The sequence below is a fragment of the Panthera uncia genome, assembly GCF_023721935.1.
Source record: "Panthera uncia isolate 11264 chromosome C1 unlocalized genomic scaffold, Puncia_PCG_1.0 HiC_scaffold_3, whole genome shotgun sequence".
NCBI lineage: Eukaryota > Metazoa > Chordata > Mammalia > Carnivora > Felidae > Panthera > Panthera uncia.
The window spans coordinates 95,006,144-95,020,057 of record NW_026057584.1 but is presented as its reverse complement, the minus strand read 5'-3'; the positions used below and the strand labels follow the sequence as shown (position 1 = coordinate 95,020,057).

At 39.8% G+C, this 13,914-nt stretch overlaps 1 protein-coding gene across 1 annotated transcript in view; it reads right to left on the bottom strand.

The window, feature by feature from the left end:
• NCKAP5 (NCK associated protein 5) overlaps nt 1-13,537 on the bottom strand; it is a 776,078-nt gene extending 762,541 nt beyond the window's left edge. The window contains exon 1 of the mRNA XM_049615277.1: nt 13,108-13,537. The gene's annotated coding sequence lies outside the window, so the exon portion shown is untranslated. The remainder of the gene's footprint in view (nt 1-13,107) is intronic.
• Between the last annotated feature and the right edge of the window lie 377 nt (nt 13,538-13,914).

Below are 13,914 nucleotides of genomic sequence, written 5' to 3'. Positions count from 1 at the left end.
AGAAGGGACCCTAATGCCATGGAAAAGACAGCACCATCCGTAGTCACTCTGAAGTAGGTGTCAGGGGCCCTAGGACATATTTAATTTACTCATTAATCCATTCAATTATACTCAAATCACAAAGGAATTAAAGAAGCATATACACAATAAATGACCAAAATAGAGGTGAGAGATATGTATGTATTAGCTACCTATTGCTATGTAACAAATTACCACAAATTGAGTGGCTTAAAATAATATATATGTATTATGGCACAGCCTCCATGAGTCAGAAGTCTGAGTACTGCTTAGCTGGGACCTCTGTTCTGGACTTATAAGGCTGAAATCAAGGTGTCAGCAGGCCTGAGTTCTCATCCGAGACTTGGAGTCTTCTTCTGAGCTCATGTGGCTGTTGGCAGAACATTCTACATCTGCAGAACTCATGGCCACTTGCTTTTTCAAGATCAGCAAGAGAATCTCTAAGACTTTGATTCTCTGACCTTGAGGGACTTTAACGGACTTAACCAGATTAGGTCAGGTCCACCCAGGTCCTTTTTTATTAACTCAAAGTCAATTTAATTACATTTGCAAAAATCCCTCTTTCACCTTTGCTATTTAATGAAACCTAGTAACTGCAGTGACATCCATCATATTCTCAGGCTCTGCCCACACTCAAAAGAGAAGGAATTATATACCAGATTCATGTGTAACAGGAGGCTGACATCTTGGGCTCCATCAAAGAATTCTGTCTACCACAAAGATGAGAGGATGAAAAAATGCAAACATGCAAGATAGAAGAGTCAACAGAGCATGTGTAATTAAACATGCAAATTTGCTCTGAGCTTCCTGGAAGTTGAAGTAAAAAGGAGACTCGATCAAATTTTCCAGTACTCTATGATCAGTTTTTAGTAGTAATTTATACAAGTCAGTCTTACAGAAGATATAAAAATACCATGTCTTTACATAGGAATCATGAAATGATACAGTGTTAAAATAAAGTAGAAGAAATAAGATAGTTGAAATTTGATCCAAAATAACTCTTTGTCAAATTGGGGATGTGTTTGTCATCAACTGGCTCCCCCACCATAGGGGAATATCAGCAATGATGAAAATAGAGTTCAATGGGGTGCTGGGTCAATAGCAGGTACCATGGGCTGATGACCCAAGTACCCATAACAGAGGTTAACCATGAAGAGGCACCATGAACTGTTCCAGGGGAAGTGAGAACACCAAACTGCAAACAAACTCAAGTTAGAAATCAGACAGACCAAACATATAGAAGAGCAAGAGCAGTTCAAACACCACACAATCTCCAGCAGGTCCCACAGAAATGTTGCGTCATTCTTGTTGCTCCAGTAAATTCTACCTGGCCACCTCCCTGTGGAACAGCTTTACCCCAGGGCATCTTATGAGCATCATATGATCTCTGACAGGGCTGGTCATAGTCTCTGCTTTACTTTATGCTGCTCATAATAATTTGTTCTAAGCATTCAATAGAGTGAGCTGTGTCAACCTATATGGCATTCACACTCTAAAATATACATGCAGTGGCATGCCAACCTCCCTACTCTCTTCCATCCCCTAAAAAATTATCTCTTTTTATGGCCCCACTCACTTCCACCCCCTCCTGCTCAGGCCTACGTAGATGCCTCCCTTCCTGAGTGGCTTCTGTCCTCATGCACAGCATCAGCATTGTCTATGGAATCATTCCTGTTTACTTGTGTCCTGTCTCCCACAGTCTGATCATCTGGGACACCGCACCAACCAACCTCTTTCCTCTTCCAGTTTCCATAGAGGTTATTAGTTTAGATTTACAAAGCTTGTAGATGGGAGAGGCCGTGGAATCCCACATCTCACTGTCTTCCTCAATGAAGTCCAACCCATCACTGTCTGAGCACTTCCAGGGACAAAGAACTATTTCATAAGGTCCCAGACTCTTTCTGTGAATTTTCAAATGATCAAAAGTAATACCTAATATTAGGTGACAATCACTTCTCTTTAACCTCTACCCTTAAGTAGTAGTGAAAGTTGTGTGTGTGATTGTTCACCAATGGACATGTCCTAGAGTATTCATAGCACCACCATTTGTAATGGTCCCAAACTGGAAACTATCCAAATGCCCATCAATGGTAGAAAGGACTTATTAGGACACAGATACAGTCATACAATGTAATACTACACAGCAATGAGCCCCAAATGTGGTATGTCATATGGATGAATCACATCCCTATAGTATGGATGAAAGAATATAATATATAATGTGTGATTCCATTTATACGAAACACAAAAACAGCCAAAATTGATCTGTACTACCAGATGTCAGCATGTGGATTACCTTAGGGATGTAACTGACAGGAACTTGAGGAAGGCATCTGAGCTGCTGCTATTTCTTGGTATGAGAGCTAGAAACAGTTTGTAACAATTTATCAAGCTGTATACTCAGGTACATTTACCTGTATCTATGTCATACTTAAAAAAATTGTTTAAAAGTCCTCTTCCTCCTCCAAATGACCTGAATAAACAAAATTTCTTTAGACATTTCTTATAGATAAGGATTTTAGAATGTTCAAGATTCTAGTCATCTACTTCTAAAACCTCTGATCATTCCTTTGGAATGTAATCACACTGATTGGTTTGTAGCGTTCTTTAAATGTCCCATGTGAGATTACTACTTTCCTCCAATATGTTGTGAACTTCTTAAAGATATCTACTTTCCCTTTTGATTCTCTAGTAGCACATATATTCAGTGTCCACTGTATACTTGGAAAGTATTCTTCTTCCCTCCTCTTCCTCAGCAAGTGCAGATAAAAGAGAATCAAATTTACATGGGACCTATTTGATTAAACAACTAAGTATTTTTTTCCTTTCCTTTTTTTTAATCAAAGGCTTAATACTAATTTATCCAGTGAAGTCAAATTCTATTTTGTTCTTTTCCTTCAAGTTGATCTAAGGACTGTCCTTTGCCCTGATTTATGAGCCCTTTTCAGACGTTTCATTATGGAGAGGTGGAGACTATTAGATATAGAGAGGTGGAGACTATTAGTAAGCTGATCCCTCTGCAATACTGATTTAGTGTTCCTTACGTTTTGTCTCTATCATCCATATTGACCTAATGTTGTACTCCTTCCATATAATTTTCTCTTCTCAAGGAAGAAATACTAATTTGGACAATGATAATGATGAGAAAGAAGCATTCTAATTTCATGTAAAGTTAGTGGTAAATCTTTCTTTGATGGGCTAAACAGAAGGTAAGATAAATAAGTAATAGAATACAAACCACATTTCTAATGGAAAGAAAGAATTGTGGATTCTAAACTATGGCATGAAGATAATGCTTTTGATGCTGATAAGACTCCCAGCTGATAGCTTATCTTTTCAGAGCAAATATTGCCAGAGAAATCTACAGACATTCTCATCACGAATGCTGTTCTCTCTCTGCTCACACACTTTCTCTCTGCTTGCACACTTGGCGCCTGGCATCCACAAGATTTTCTGAATTTTCCTTTCCTACTTTGCAGTTTTTTCCCAGAGAATACTCACGGACATCAGTCACTTCTATGAACAAATGATAAAAAGAGAGGCCAACTTCTTGACCATATTCTTATACCCATCACCCAGTTGCCTTTGTAACCAATGGTTCAGTCTATAAAAGTATAGCCCACCCTACTCCAGGTTTTCTAGATATATAGATGTAAGGATAGATAAATACATAAATAGGAAAAAGAATGAAATTATGAATCTGGGAAGATTCTTACCATGCCTGTTGAAGAACTATCTCTAGAAAATTTAAGACACATGTCTGTTCTTTATAAGGATAACACAAAACAGAGAAGGAAAATCTAAGAAAGCCACTCATGCAGAAACTATTTAATCAAAGAGTAAAGACAATTATAACATCTGTTAATCTTCTGGGGAGGTTATAATTAAATGCTTTGGGGAAACACCCTTTCAAGGGTGATCCTTTCACATCTGTTGTGAGGACACACAGCATTGTGTAGTGACGAATCACTTCGGCACTTTGGGAAAATGGGACTTCTGGGGATCACAAACACTGCAAGAGCCCCCATGCATGCAGTCCAGACCTGAGCCCACTGTGCTTTGCTCCTCAGTGCTTTGGATAATTGTCTGTATGGTGAGTCAGGCTGCAGTCATTGTCTGTTAAGGAATAACAGGATCATGGGGCTAGAAATGGCCTTGAGACTATCTGATCTCCCCCTTCACCTTGCAGATGGGGCCACTTGATCCTACAGCTGGCTTGTGGCACTTTACAAGCAGGGTTGTTCAATCCTCCCAAATTACACTCCACCCCACCACACTGCTGTCTCTTTGGTTTCTCTCTTTACTTGGGCTTGTAATTCAGATGTGTTCTTTGTTATAGGATCACCATTAATAAAGAAACCCTAGGGTTTTTGACATTTATGGAGAAGTGGGGAAACTGAAATTGTTCCCTTCTTCTCTACCTCCTGGTCTGCTGAGAAACACTGACCATCTTCACTCCCCCTCTATTTTCCTTTCTGGGGAGGATGAGGGAGAGGAGAGAAAAATGAAGATAAAGAAGGAAAACAGGAAAAGATAGGAGTAAATCAAAGGAGAGATGGAAAGAGAGGGAAGATTGAGAGAAATAAGGACAGAAAAGTAAGGTGAAGTAGGAAAGAGAGAGAGAGATGAGAAAGAGGCAGGGGCAGGAGGAGCTAGGGAAGTTGGTCCAGGGATACAGAAAAACAGTATCAAAAAAAGACTTCACCGAAAGGAACTGGACACTCCTTATACCCACCTTACTCCATAACCAGGTTCCACTATACTTCAAACAAGCAGTTCTACACATACAAAAGTCCACCGGACTTGGCAGTTTTGCTAAATGAAATGCAAAGATTGTAAAGCCAAGGGCAGCACATAAACAGATGCAATGCGTTGAGCAATGAAAAATATGTCCATATGGTAAGAACATAATAAATGCATTCATGGACAGGAGGGGTGTGGGGTGGGAAGTCTCCTTGGTAGTTGTTTACAGCTACAAATATTAGTATGTGCCAAATGCTGCGTACATGGGGCTCTTGACATTTGGCGTTGGGATTATAAGTCCCTATGACCTGGATGCAGTGTTGCCATCAGCCCTCCCAACTCCCTCCAGCAATCACCTACTTACAGGGGCCTACATGTCTTCAACTATTAGGAGCCACTAATGGTGATAATGCCCACCATGTACTGTGAGTCTATTTTTGTGCTGGCATTCTAGGTGTTTCATTTCATTTAATCCTCACAATGATCCTATAAGGAGGTAATAGAATCAAAATATCCAGTTCAAAGTCTTACTATGGAATCTGGAACAAATTAACCTTTCAGTACCTTGGGTTTCTCATCTATAAAATGGGATTAATAGTAATATCTATCTCAGAGGGCTATTTTGAGGATTAAATGAGACAACATTCATAGAAAATACATCAGGACCAGACACAATATAAGTACTTCATAAATATTAGGTGAAATCATCATTGCTATTACTATATTGTGTGGACAAGGAAACTGTGCTCAATGAAGTTAAATGATTCACCCCAAGTCAATAGAGACCAAAACATAAACTGAACCCAGGTATACCCAAGGATAAATGCCACATGGTCATGGGCTGTGTCTATTTTTCTCTGCTACTCTGTTAACTGAGTCCAAAGATTCTGATGTTCCTAGTATATGATGCAGCCTTTCAGGAAAAAGGTATCCAGAACATCTCTGGCCCAACCTGGGAAACATAAAAGGGCACATTACCGAGTTCAGGACATCATCCTCTCTCCACTTTCTTGTCCTCATCAATGAGAGAAGAGAAATCCTTGTCCCTTCTCTTCATTTACCTTCACATCTTTACAGCTCCCATTTGATAAATGCCATGAACACTGATGCTCACATGACTAGAAATAGAGTCACTCAGTCACTCATTGAAAGTTAGTTAAAAAATAATACCATGCCTCTATGCCTTGTGTCCACAGGCATTTGAATGCCATGAGATTTGAATGTCATCAGCTGAGTTATAAAAAGGAATGTATTCATAAGTATAAAAAATGGAGAGGCCATAGCACTAATCAAAATCAAAAAACTTGTTTATATCCATCCATTCACCAAATATTTGTTGGGCACCTACCATTTGCAGCTACTGTTCTATCTAAGGCTATAATATTAAACAGGATAGACAAGGCTTTGCCTTCATGGAACCTGTACCTTAGACAGGGAGATGTTCTTAATCAAATAGTTGACCACACATTTAACTATGCTACTGACAAGTGCTATGGAAAACAAGTACCTAAAGCTATCAGAGTATATACCAAGTAGGGGAAGACTTCCTGAGGAGGGGCCATTTAGGGTGAGCAGGAGCTGTCCCAATGACAGTGGTGGGGAGGAGGGAGACTTCTTTCCCAAAAAATAGAGATTTCAGTGAGTGGGAGGAGCTGAAAACACCCAGTGAGGATGGAGAGATGAGCTCTGCCCTAATCCATTAAATGACTTTAGAAAAGACATCTCCTTTCCCTACAGCTCTGCTTCCCTCACTGGAAAATAAGTGTGAAAGAGTATGTAACAAGTGCTCCTGCTCTCACATATTCTCTTGATTCTCCTTCCCTGTGTCTTCATCAAGGGCATATCACAGGATGAGAAGATTCTGGTCCAGGTGCAGGGAACAGAAAACCCATTTTTGTTGAGAGTGGGGCTCACTCAAATGTAGGAAGCAAGTATAAAAAGAGAAGAGAACCATCGTGTGTTTCTCCCATATTCAACATCCAATACTAGATCCCTGAAGGCTCCAAGACTAAGACCCCAGCTCCATAAGAATCATCAGGTATAGGCTGGATGTCTTAGCACTGGAGTCCTGGTTTGATTGATGGGCTATCAATACATTGAATTCTACAATTTTTCCCCCTAAGAAAACAATGAAAATGAAAAGTTAAGACTTCTCATTTCTCTAGAAAGAAATACAATGTGCTTGAAAAAATAACTTTGGTAGGTTTACTGCTCTTAATCAGGTGTCCTTAAAAAAAAAAAAAATTGGCTTCTTCAACAAGGTAACTGTTTCAACTAGTCTGTGAAATTTTATTTAGTTTAATAAGGCCCTCTACTGGCAATCTCCAAAAATACAGTCTTTTTCAAATAATTTAAAGTACTTTAACCACTCCCAACAATAAAGTATCTCACATTACCGATTATACAAATCTAGACTGAAAGAATGAATGAGAAGAAAATGAGAAAGGAAATAAATGTCATTTCAAGTGGCCATTCAAATTCACTATCCATAAAATAACTTACAAGAAGTATCATTTGCTTTCCTCTGATGAAACTATTCCAGATGTCAGAGGTACGCAGAAACAAGGATATTTATCACATTAAAATGTATGGAATATTCGTGGAATCATAAAACCAAATTATGAATGCTATTTACCAACTACAATAAACCAGATCATTTCTATTTACCCACATATGAATAACTGACTATAATTAGAATTTTTTAAAATGTTGAAGGCAGGCTCTTTAAAATGCTTCTGATACAGCACAACTGGTAATTAAGTTCTCTCACTTGACAAATGACAAAAAAAACAGTGTATGGTGACCTGAGAATTTATTCATATAAGAAGAATATTTTAAAAGTAGATTGCCTTTGACACATTTATCAAAGGGCTGGTAGAACTGAGAAAATTTAACTACAGATTTCTAGAAAATTAAGTAAATTTTTTAAATGAAGCAATTAATAATTTCAGGAAAAATATGTTTAATAGAATGGAAATGTGATAATATATTATTTGACTCAACAATAAGCATGAAAAATGTGCACTAAATATTAATTTAATCAACAATTGTGATATATAATTCCATTGGAGAACAGAGAAGGTGTGTGAGATATAAGAAACTTATACTGTCTGTTGTAAGAGAAAATAAATCAATAATTTTATATTACAAATAGATGTAAAACATTATTTAGAAATATTATAGGGCCGCCTGGGTGGCTCAGTCAGTTAAGCATCTGACTTCGGCTCAGGTGATGATCTCACAGTTTGTGAGTTAGATCCCCACGTCAGGCTTTGTGCTGACAGCTCAGAGCCTGGAGCCTGCTTCGGATTCTGTGTCTCCCTCTCTCTCTGCCCCTCCCCCCACCCGCACACTCTCAATGTCTCTATCTTTCTCTCAAAAATAAACATTAAAATTTTTTTAAATATATTCTAGAAAAAGCAGCTAAAAGAGTAGAAATTTTCTCTGAGGAGCAGGACTGGGGAAAGGGGTGGGAAGGATGGCTCAGGGACCACAAAATACATATATCTTCATATATATATGTACATAGAGTACTATACATGTATGTATTTATACATAATATATGTAGTTATAGAGCTACACAAACATTTGTTTTTCTACATTATGAGCATATATTACTTCAATTTTTAAAAATTTTCCTAATAATACAATTACTACTGACAATGGGAACCATGTGGGACCTATCTTTTGAGCTGGCCCAGATCAGTGTTCTGTTTCCAGATTCAATTTGCCAAATGAAGCAAGTACCCTTCATGGAGCAGTTTGTCAGACATGCATCTCGACAGTAACATTTGTTCCCACATTTCAGAACTAACAGCTCTTCTTTCAACACCATAATATTTATCTGCCATATTATGTATGGACTGAGCTTATATTCCAAAATGTGTTTGGGACTTTCCTCTTGAACTCAGTCCATTGGGTTTCTATAGTCTATCCAAATTCTACTCAAAGGACTCACTAATCCAGAAAGTTTATTTCTAAGAAGGAGAGATCTGGTTTCTTGCCCTGAAAATACCAAGATTAATTTATGTAACTACTGGGAAGTACCTTGTGTAATTGAGGCTTCCAAACTGACATGACACACTTCATTAGACAAGTATGTATTGGGGCATAGTAAATGTTGCGGGTAATGTTCTATGCATCCGAGAGATTTATTATTTCATCTATAAGAAAACACAACTGGGAATCCAAAGTTCCAACGGCATTAAACTTTGCAGAATTAAAGAGCTAGAGAAAAACAAGGCTATAAGTTACCTTGTGTTTAACTGGTTCTATGGCTTGCCAGTGTTCACTGTCAACCATCTTGGTTATTTAAATCCACTATCACAAAATGCTGCCACTTCCCTTGGTAAACTCTTTAGGGACAACCAAATGGCCAACCATCATTTCCATTTTTTTTTTAACCTAAATGACCTGGATTACACTTGACCAAGTTGAACTCCGCCAACCAAAACCCATACCAAGAATGCAAATAATCTTGATGTTTAGCCATAAACTTGGACTAACCCACAAGAGGATTCATATACCAAATACCAAAGAACTGGGCATGTGCTTTAGACATTTCTGAAAACTAGAAAATGTGAATCACCAGTTCAACCAGTTGACACCCAGAAGTATACATCTGATTTGCTGCTGTGCCAGTACAATCAGTCCAGGAGACAAACAAAATCAAAGTTCCATCACTGGCAAAGTTTATGAGGAAAAAGACACCTTCTATATCCAGAGTACAATGAAGGATTAAGACCATGGGCTCTGGGTTCAAATCCAGCATCTGTCTCATACTGCCATGTGATGGTTACACATTACCTCATCTCTCTGTACCTCAGTATCCTTGCCTGGGAAAGGAGTATAGTGACCATAATGAGACAGCATGTGCAAAGAGCTTAGAAATGAGCCTAGTCTACTGTAATCACTCAGTGGTGATTGGGGGAAGAAAATAGTTTAAACAGTTTAAATATTTCCCATTAAACATGTATTCATACACTTTTTTTCATCATTTGTTGGGAACTCACTCTGTGCCAGATGCTGAGCTAGGATGCTGACATTACAAATTTGGCAAGGCTGTGGAAGATAAATTGGGTGGATAGAGAGGTGCCATGGGCAAGAACATAAAGGTATGAAAGAACATACAAGCCCAGCATGCTCAAGTAACAGAAAGTAGCGTGGGTAGCTAAGCCAGTCATTTCCATGCAAATCATTGGAGGAACTTTTTAATAATGCCTGGATCTGAATCTCACTTTGGAGATGCTGATTCATTAAGTCTGGAGTGGGACACGAGCATCTGCAAGGTAAATAATAATGACAATAGCTAACACTCATTAGTACTTAATATATGCCTGGCATTGTGCTAAGTGTTTTAGCTACATTAATTTATTTAATCCACCCCCATGTCTTCATGAAGTAGGCACTCTTTTTTTCTTTTCATTTATTTATTTATTTATTTATTTTTATTTAGTTAGTTTTTAGAGAGATAGAGTGTGCTCGAGTGAGAGGCAGAGGGAGAGAAAGGGAGAAAAAATCTTAGGCTCCACACTGAGCATGGAGTCTGATGTGGGGCTTGATCCCACAACTCTGGGATCATGACCTGAGCTGAAATCAAGAGTCAGATGCTCAACTGAGCCACCCAGTCGCCCCACCCTGGTAGGAAAACCTATTAGCCACATTTTAAAGAAGAGAAATACAAACAGAAATGTTGAGTGAATTAACCAAGATCATAAAGGCAGAATGTGATAGAAGCAGTGTTTGAGCCTGGTCAGTTCAGTTCCAGATGCCAAGACTTCCATCACTATGCCATGCTGCCCCTGGACCTTCAGTGGAAGGTCTGGGTGAGCTGTCAGGCTAAGAGCCTTGTGGACAGATATGGAAATACATGCGGAGGAGTGGAGAAGAAGGAATCAGAGTAGGATGGTGGATATTACATCAGGAATAGCCCTGTTGGCATGCTCAGGAATCTGGCATTGAAGGCCTTGAACCCCAGTGAAGAAGAATGTAAAGCCACTCAGCACGATTTTGTCAACTACGTGCAGAGGCCTGGATGCTTGATGAGGAAAAGGGGATGTTTAATATTAGCCATTCACTTATTCATTTATTTGGTATTATACATTGAGTAAGATTCTGTACTACTAGGTGCTGTGGATATAGGAAGCAGTAAACCATAGCCATTGATTACAATGGACAAAGGGATTTAAATGGCAAAGAGCTCCAGATTCCAAAGCACAAGTTATCACAAGACACCATGAAGATCCAAAGAAGGAAATCACTACAACCCGCAGCAAGGGCAAGGAAGGTTCCAGAGAGAAAAGGAATGTAGCATGTGGGGGGGAATCTAGCTGAATGTTAGAATCTGAGGTCCAGGCTGCAGTGAGAGGATGAAGGGGGAGGGAGAATCAAAGAGAAAATGAAAAGCTTATACTGGCAAGAGGGGCTCCAAAGGGGAGGAAGGAAAACAAGGTGTGGGCAATAAAAAAATAAATAAATAAAAAATACAAAGTTTGAGACTTGAAAGTAAGGTCGAAGTGCAGAATGTCAGAGCTGGGAACCACCTGATACCTTGGGAACTTTACATGATACAAAATGCCTTTTGTACTATTTCAACTGCCAGAATCACCCCACTTTGCCTTTTGGCCATCGACTGTAGTATAGTCACAGTTCTCTTTGGTTCTCTAGCAAAAAGAATGAGGAACAGAAACATCTCGAAGCATACCGAGAGCCAAAGTCAAAACAGGAACAGGGCCAGACCACCTTTATCTCTCCACCTTCACACCATACTGTTCCTACAAGAAGGCCAGCAACCACATGTGGGTCCTGGTTTTTCTATAATCTTTAGGAATGGAAATGTGGAATGTACGCTGGCATGAGCACCAAAGACTTCGTTCCTTGTTGTAGCTCTGCCACCATCTTGCCATGTGACTCTGAACAAACTATTTCCCTTCCTCATGCCTCAGGTTTTCTTCTGCAAAAGAATTAGCTGTGACTAATAGTTTGAAAACTGTTTTAGTAGCAGTTCCCTTATTTTAAATGAAAAGTTGCAAAAAGCACTGAGCATCTAACTTAGCATGGTGTGCTCTGATGGAAAAATTTGGGGCTCACAAACAGGCGGGAGGGTGCCCACCTTAGAAATCCATGGAAAACACTGAAATATTGTAGGAACTTTCTGGCACTGGCTTCTTAGAATTTTGTGAAGCCAGAGAAAAAGGGAAAAGCAGTGAAGGCTGTCCCTGCTCTCCTGGGCTAGTGACAGAGCAGCTGAATTGAGGAACAAGCTGGGGCTCCAGGAGTGAGTCACAGGGTTCGCGTGCTGGAGTTAACACACTAACAGCCAGTTCTTGCCAATCCATGCAGCAGGGCTGTCCCTTCTAGATGGCAGGAATCAGCTGCGATTTGCTACTGGCTACAAGCACAGAATTGCAAAGCCAGAAGCCTGAAGCACGCAGCAGAAAAGACCAATGCACGCATCTCTAAGGTAGAACTTCCAGGTGGCCCCGTGCTACTGTGATCAGAGCAAGCCCATGTCCAGCTCGCCACACGAGAAGCCCCTCTTCCTATTCCCCCAAGAATATCTGGACAGTTTTAAAGAGTCAGGAGGAAAATCAAAGAGAGGATGTGGATCTGAAATCCAAACCTAGCTGAGTGTCAAAATAGGACTTTTTTAATAGTACGTTAATTCAGGTTCCTAACTCAGAAGACAAGTCAGAACAGTGAACATTTCTCCAGATACTCAATGGGAAAATATCCAGATAGGAACGGTTTCAATTTCAAAACATTCTTCTATACTTTCAAATTCCCAGAGAATGAATGAGCCTGGGTGTGTGTGTGTGCGCGCCTATGGGGAGAGGGTGTAGGCAGGAGGGAACTAGACACTGTAAACAGCATGCACATATTAGAAATCTATAAATTGCATAAGGGATCAGAGACAAAAAAAAAAAAGTGGGCTTCCCCCTCCAGCACACCAGTTAATTAATAATTAAGTTTATAGTTTTCTATTAAAATTCCTAGGTCAGCCTCATAGTTTTTGGTATGGTTGGTTGCTTCTTATTTGAAAAAAAAAAAAAAAAAAATTCCAAACTCCCAGCAGAGGCAAAAAAAGGACTAGGCATTCACTATCTATTATCATCTATATACTGGTGCCTGTTCTTAGACAAGGAGTCCTCTGCACCTACCCCAGCAACTTCAGCGCACTATAATTACTAGGAACAAACACATACTTGTGGCAGCCGAGAGAACCTGTGGAAACACCTAAACATTATCACCTCACTTTAAAAGGAAAGCAAGCTGTTTAAGCAAGAAAAACTGTTACAAGAGTTTACAAAACAAACAAACAAACAAAAAACAAAACCCACAGCTTACTTGTAGTTAGCTCTTCAGTCAATACATATCACAGTCCTGGAGACAGACACAGCCACGGCTCTCTCCAGCTAAAAATTTCCTCCCAAGTTTATCCTCTGTTTATTTTTGAAGCGTTAAAAGGCCGCACCAAGAGAACACGCTCAGTTTTCCTGCACATCCAAAGCAGCAGCAAAGTCCTGCAGCGAATTCGGAGCAAGTTTGCGGAGACTTGCTCCCCGGGCTGCGGCTCCGTGGTTGCTCCGAGCTTGTAAATACAAGCTCCGTGGACAAAGTCCCAAATGACATCACTGGCAGCTGCTTATTGTTGAGTCTTTATTAACTGACTGTCAAAAAGAAAGGAGGGGGTGGGGAGCGAGAGTATCTTTTCTGCAGCAAAGTCGGCATCTCGGGGCGGACTCCAATGATACATGCTTAAATAATCCCATTGATTCAAATTTTCAAGAGCTTGGTTTTTCTCAGGTCAGAGCCTTTCTCCGGAAAAACACCCAGAATCGCCTCCACCAGTTGAGGCTGGATAAACTGGAGACGAGCAGGGAAAGTGTGCAATGCCAGCATGGCCCCGCAAAGTTGTTTACCCACCTGTTTCCAGTCTGGTCCAGAGTTTGATGATTCACAAATAGGAATATTAGTTATGGCTTCTGTAGCCTGACAACTTTTATTGTGATATATACACCCAGCTTGTGTCTTTCTGAAATGTGTTATCCTGGGGTGCAACTCTTTTCAGACACACTTGAAAGTTTTTCAGCTTGTGGTAGAAGAAAGGGTTTCCTGAAATGAAGGCAAAATTTTGTGTATATGTGCAAATAG